We start from the raw sequence: 6,356 nt of genomic DNA on the forward strand, positions 1-6,356 counted from the left end.
ATCTATCGACTTTACCTTTCGTATTATATTTTGGTGTACCATCTTTGTTTAACACATTATTAGATTTTAATTTATGTACCCCAAAATTTTCCTTAACTTTCCTGTATGCTCTGTCTATTTTACCAATGTTCATTTCTCTTTCCACTTCTGAACACTTTTCTTTAACCTAAATTAGATTTATTAATCTAGTTTTAATGTTTGTTATCAAAACAAACAAAATAATTTTTGATTGAATATTTTACACAATTTTTTTTCTGCTTCAATTATTTTAATTAGTATAATTGTCATGAAGACCTAATTATTCTGAATATGAAATATATATAATTATTACATTTAGTTGTGCTTAATTTATCTTCCGCATTAAATCAAATAAATGATAATAATATATGTATTTATTCGTTGGTTTTCACATGTAAGCAAAAAAGAAAACAAGTAAAATAAAATTTGGCGTTGATTTTAAAATCATATATTGAGAAATAAGTTATATTTAATTAACCTCGGTGGCTAAGTAGGTAGCATTTCAGAATTTCGTGCGGAGGTCTCTGATTCGAATCCCGGTCAGGCATGGCATCTTTCCATACGCTACCAATTTCCATCTGTGTAATGACTATAGCTGTTGATTCCCGGTCTTTCATAATAAAGAAACAAATTTTATTTAAAATACTATTTTAGTTAAATATAAAATATAATTTATTTTAAAGGTAAATACAAAGCGATCGAAAAGTAACTGCACACCTGACATAAACTTGTACAATAATACGTAACATCGACTTACCTAGAGTAGTTGTTGGAAATGGTTACTATGAACATCCAAACATATGTGGTCGTGTTTCTTCTTATTTTCTCCCGAAATGTTGAGAAAAAGCAGTTGAGGAAAAATTTGTGCCATTCCAATGGTATCTTTAACCAGTGAGTGATTTTCTAAAGCGTTGCTGATTATTAACGTGATATGTAAATGACGAGCAGTTTGAAAGCGATTAAGTGTGTCCTAATCCGATATTGTTGTAATTAACTATCGATTGGTATTGTCTCACTTCTTTTAGCTACAATGTTATTACACGATGCTATCAAATATGTAGCCATACTTCTGAATCACTCTGTATAGTTCATCCGAAGTAGTGGTCTCATAAAAAAAAAATTGTTGCACTGTAATTACCAGAATGTAAGATTGCTAATATAGTGGATTGAATTCCTTTAAATATCATCCTGACCCTCGTAGGAAAGACATCCTCTGCCACCCCCTCCGTTCCTAGCCCTTATGAGCTTTACTGGAGGTCATCTTTGAAACCTCGGCTTTTGACATATTCCAGTCCGCCTCCGCCAGGATGCCACTGATGCGAATCTCACGAGTGATATTCCCGTCGATGTACTACTATTTAATGAACTCGAAACAACACATCTTACCGGGTCTTAAGTAAGACTGAAAGAACTTAACTAAAAAAAGGAATTGAACTACGTACCCGTAGAAGGTAAAAGTGAGTTCAACTCACGATGGGGTCCAGCAGGAGCCCATCGTCAGCATAAGCCACGATGCAACACCCGCTGGGCAACCTCAGCCGCAGGAGAGAAACTCCACCAACCACCTAATAATATTAACACAAAGCGAAATCTCGGTGTTTTAGATGTCAAGTTTTCGTGGGATGGTCAAATTCATTTCCTTTGTAATAAAATCAAACCATATTGTTTTGCTCTGGAGAACTTTAATAAAACGCTAAACTTATCATCATCATTATTAAATATTTATTACGCCTACATATAATTTAGTATCTGTTAGGGCTCCTTGAAAAAGTCAGAATAACGTGAAAAATTAAAACATAGTGACTTGATAGATTATATACTAGCCTGCCGGCCTAGCCAGAACCTGGACCATTGGGGATCAGGTTAGCTCAGGCGAATACCGGCCAACACAGGGGCTCCTCGGGGACTCCCAAGGTCAAGAAGCCTACATTATTATTTGCAGTCTATAGCCGCAGAGCACGCTTCGCTCGCCATTTTGGATTTGTTAGGGGGACCGGAGCCCTGGACACCCGCAGAGCTTGCTTCAGTCGCTATTCTCATGTACGCGGAAGAATCCACTCCTGGACCCCAGCACCGTACGTTATCTTCACGGTTGTGAGAATAATACTACTGAAAAATAATAATTATAGTATTCAGGCTTTATAGAAATCTGAAAAAGAAACTAAATTACAAAAAACATAATATTATAGTAACCAAAGTACTCACACCTTTGACGACGAAAATTTCATAACTTATTTCTTTGCCGTGGAGGGAGAAATATAATAATGAAGTAAAAGGATTAATCTATTTTTCCTTAATGAATATCTTTAATTGACAACTTCACCCTCCTTGGTGATGAAGAAATAATGAATATTTTTAATTTCTTAACGTTCAAGGGAGCTAGGGCCACGGTTGATGGCTTACAATCTTCCCGGAGATAATACCAATGGATCCTGCAAATTTTAAAGTAATCGGTCCGGTCGGTTCCATGTGATGGGGTAACAAACATGGGACAAAATTTACATATATACATTTCCAAATAATCGTGATCTGTTGGATGCACGCAAAAATTAGCCTTCAACCTACTAACAAATATCCCGTTCGAATTTTGAAAATCGGACAATTGTTTGCAGAGATAATATAAGAGCACACCGTTGCCCCTCTTAAAACAGCACCCCAGGAAACACCCCGTTTGTTACCGGTTGATTGTGATGAGTGGTCTAGCCTCCCAGGAGGTGCTTTTATATTACCACTCTTGCCTCACACTCAGTTCCTACGGGAAGCACATTATTGTTAAACATAAATCTTTTAAATTTATACAATATTATTTTATTTAACGTAAATTTAATTCTATTATTTTTGTAATATTATTCATGCGATTGATTCGAATCATTCAGTTGAAACCCAGCTCACACAGTAATAGACACTCACAGTTCACAGTTCACAGTTCATTAGTTCAGTTGATTAAAGTTTGTGCTTCAACTGACAAATCTCCACTAACTTAGTACATACATTATATTTTGTTTTTAGATGAAATATATCTGTAAACCTTCTTAGTTATGCCGAGAAACACAGGTAAACATTTGGTTGGGATTGATCGAGAGTTTTTTTTTGTTTATCCCGAACAAGCAAAAACCCTCTTCCTCTTTATGTAATATATTATATAAGTATATATATATATATATATATATATATATATATATATATATGAGAGAGAGAGAGAGAGAGAGAGAGAGAGAGAGAGAGAGAGAGAGAGAGAGAGAGAGAGAGAGAGAGAGGGAGTGAGGGAGAGAGAGACAATCCTCGTTGCGGCTTAGCCCGCACTATATGGTTACTAGGGTTTCCTATTGGGGTCAATTTTTTTTATTTCATGACAGTCGCATCACACATGCAGTAACAATGGCAGTGGCTGTACCTGTGTTGGTTGTGCCGCCGCGCTGTGCACCATCGCGCTTCTTAAAATATCGAAATTAAAAAAAAAACCGAAAATGGTTTTTAGATATTTATCTGAAAAATTGTTGCAAAAAAAAATTTTTGCAAGCTCAAATTTGCAGTTCAAAATTTTTTTTACTTTTCTTCACCCCTTTCAAGATCAAATTTCAAAAAAATGTAGAAATTGGTTTTTAGATATCCACATTAAGATTTCACTACCAAAAATCAAGTTTCCATTTGTTACTGAGAAATTAAAAAGTGTAAATTTCATTGTGTTTAATCTTTTAAACTCGAAATTTTAATGATTCATTTCTTAGTGTGATTTTACTCCCTAAGGAGAACCTGTATAAAATTTTCACCAGTTTATCTTCAGTAGTTTTTTTCTATACGTTGATTATGAATGATTCACGACACATGTTATTTCATTCATGTTAATAGATATCGTCGCGTGTTTCCGACTCGATCAGGATGTCAGAGATTAACAATTGAAAATATTTATATAATTACAATTTATTAGTTTAAGACATAAATGAAATAAAACGAATCAATAATTTCAATGAAAATAAGAATATTAAACGACAATAATAAACAACTCATAATAATAATAATCAGAATAATGACAACAGCAAACAACAATAATTATAAATTTCAATAATCAAACAAATAATAACCATGGTGCCCTGAGGTAGGTAATCCCCACGTCCGGAACACAACATCTACGTTCCACGTCCAGGGCGGTAACAGCCGTACTTATGTACAATACATATAGCTGGCTAACGGGGCTCCGAGTAAATTCCTCGGATATGCTTTTCTTTTGACCTGTTTCCACCTTCAGGTCCCCTCATGGATTGGATTTTTCGGCTACCTGCAGGATATGAACAATTTGTTGATTAGGATGTGGACATATACCAAACTTAGAGCTGGCGATGTGGCGGCCACGGTCAAAGTTATTTGCAGGTGTAACGGAGACCTTTCTTCGTCCACATGCCCCCCGCGATGGCAAGCATGTAGTTAAGGTGCCCATGTTCGGAGCATGGGAGCCCTGAAAGCTTCGGTGTGTAGGGGCCTGGAGTCAGTGCAGAGACTGCGCATCCGCTCTCTGCCAGGACATATGCCGGTTCCACCGGAGTACCGGAACGGACCTCCAGGGTTGGTAGCCCTGGAGTGGGGGTGTACCCCAGCGGCTAGCCTTACTACAGAAGGGATTATTTGTTCATGGAAACTGAACAACTAAACGTGGCAGAGGGTTCACGCAAACACCCTCGTTTAGAACCGGCCGTTCTAAAAAGTGCGGAAACTAAAAGGATTGAGATTGAGGCTAGAAAAAGCTTACAAAAAGCTTTTTTTAAAAGTAGTAATGTACCGAAACACAAATATTTGGTCATTACAAAGGAGGATGGAAATTTCTCGAGGGTGAGTCCTTTTCTCATCGCTCGGGAGATAACCAAATGCGCTGGTGGACCTGTAAAAGAAATAAGGAAGACCTTCATGGGACTTCATGTTGAGACTGTAAATGAAGTCCAGTCTCAAAAGATTTTGGGGCTTAAAAAGATTGGAGAACTGGCTGTACATGTCGATCCCCACAGTACGCTCAACACCTCAAGAGGTATGGTCGTCTGTCGGGATCTTCTAAACTGCACGGAGCAAGAAATTGTTGAGGAGTTGTCATCACAGGGAGTAATTGAATGTCGCCGATTGAACATGAGGAGGAATGGCGAAGTCCTACCTTCAGCCTCTCATGTTCTCACATTTAACCGGCCTACCTTGCCGGAGAAGATTAGAGCGGGGATACATCGATTGGATGTGCGGGCTTTTATCCCGCAACCTATGCGATGCTTCAAGTGCCAACGTTTTGGCCACACCGCTATCAAATGCGAGAGAACGCAAATATGCGTGTGCGGCGAAGAGGTGCATGAGGGAGAGCCGTGTAAAGAGCCCCCTACATGCATCAATTGCAAGGGACAGCATTCATGTAGATCCAGGAATTGTCCTGTCTACAAAGAAGAAGTAGCTGTGCAGGAAGTTAAAACCCTGCAGAAAGTCAGCTACATCGAAGCCAAAAAGATTGTTAACGCCCGCAAACCTAGAGCAACAACATCTTATACTCAGGCTGCGGCTACTGTTCCTGCTCCTGCTCCGATTGCTGTAGATGAGGCTCAAATTATAAATAAACTTGCGCCTACTTTGGCTAACATGATTGAGAGGATCATCGAAAACAAGATGAAACCTTTTGGCAATAAAGAATTTGTTAAGCCAAAGATAGTGGTACAGCCTGCTGAAGATAAGTCGATAAAAGTGAAAGTTGCTCCTCCAGAAAAGAAAACGGACACCAAACCAGAATGTCAAGTCCGTCTCAGCGAGATTCTTGATGAAAAGAAAAAGGTGATACCTACAGAGACTGTTATGGAGGCTCCCAAGCCTCCTGTAACTGAAGTGGCCTCTAAGCCTCAGAGGCCACAAAAAATCACACAGGGGGGGCGAGTGTCCCCCCTCCCACAGGCGGTGACCGGTGCGACCCCCGTGTTGGGGAGCGGCCAGGTTGCCGCCTCTCAATCGGCGCCTGAAACCGGCGCCGATCCATGCCCGTCGTCGTCGGCGGCTTCGGTGATCTCCGATACGGAGACCGGAAGCCTTACAGGCGACGACCTTCTCCGCGAACACGATGCTGTTCGTAGGATGGAGAAGAAAAGGAAAAAGGGATGGCCGAAAGGAAAACCCAGACAATAATTTAATTAAAAATTAGCGAGTCGATTGTACAATGGAACATCAATGGATGTTTTTCAAACATCCATGAGCTCCAACGCTTGGTACATGACGTAGACCCGATTTGTATATGTCTGCAAGAAACGCATTTCCGCCGAAATGAAAATTTTAAATTAAAAGGATTCGATATATTTCGGCGAGATCAACCGCCAAATGTAAGAGTT

Source organism: Lycorma delicatula, chromosome 1 (assembly GCF_047948215.1).
Source record: "Lycorma delicatula isolate Av1 chromosome 1, ASM4794821v1, whole genome shotgun sequence".
Classification (NCBI taxonomy): domain Eukaryota; kingdom Metazoa; phylum Arthropoda; class Insecta; order Hemiptera; family Fulgoridae; genus Lycorma; species Lycorma delicatula.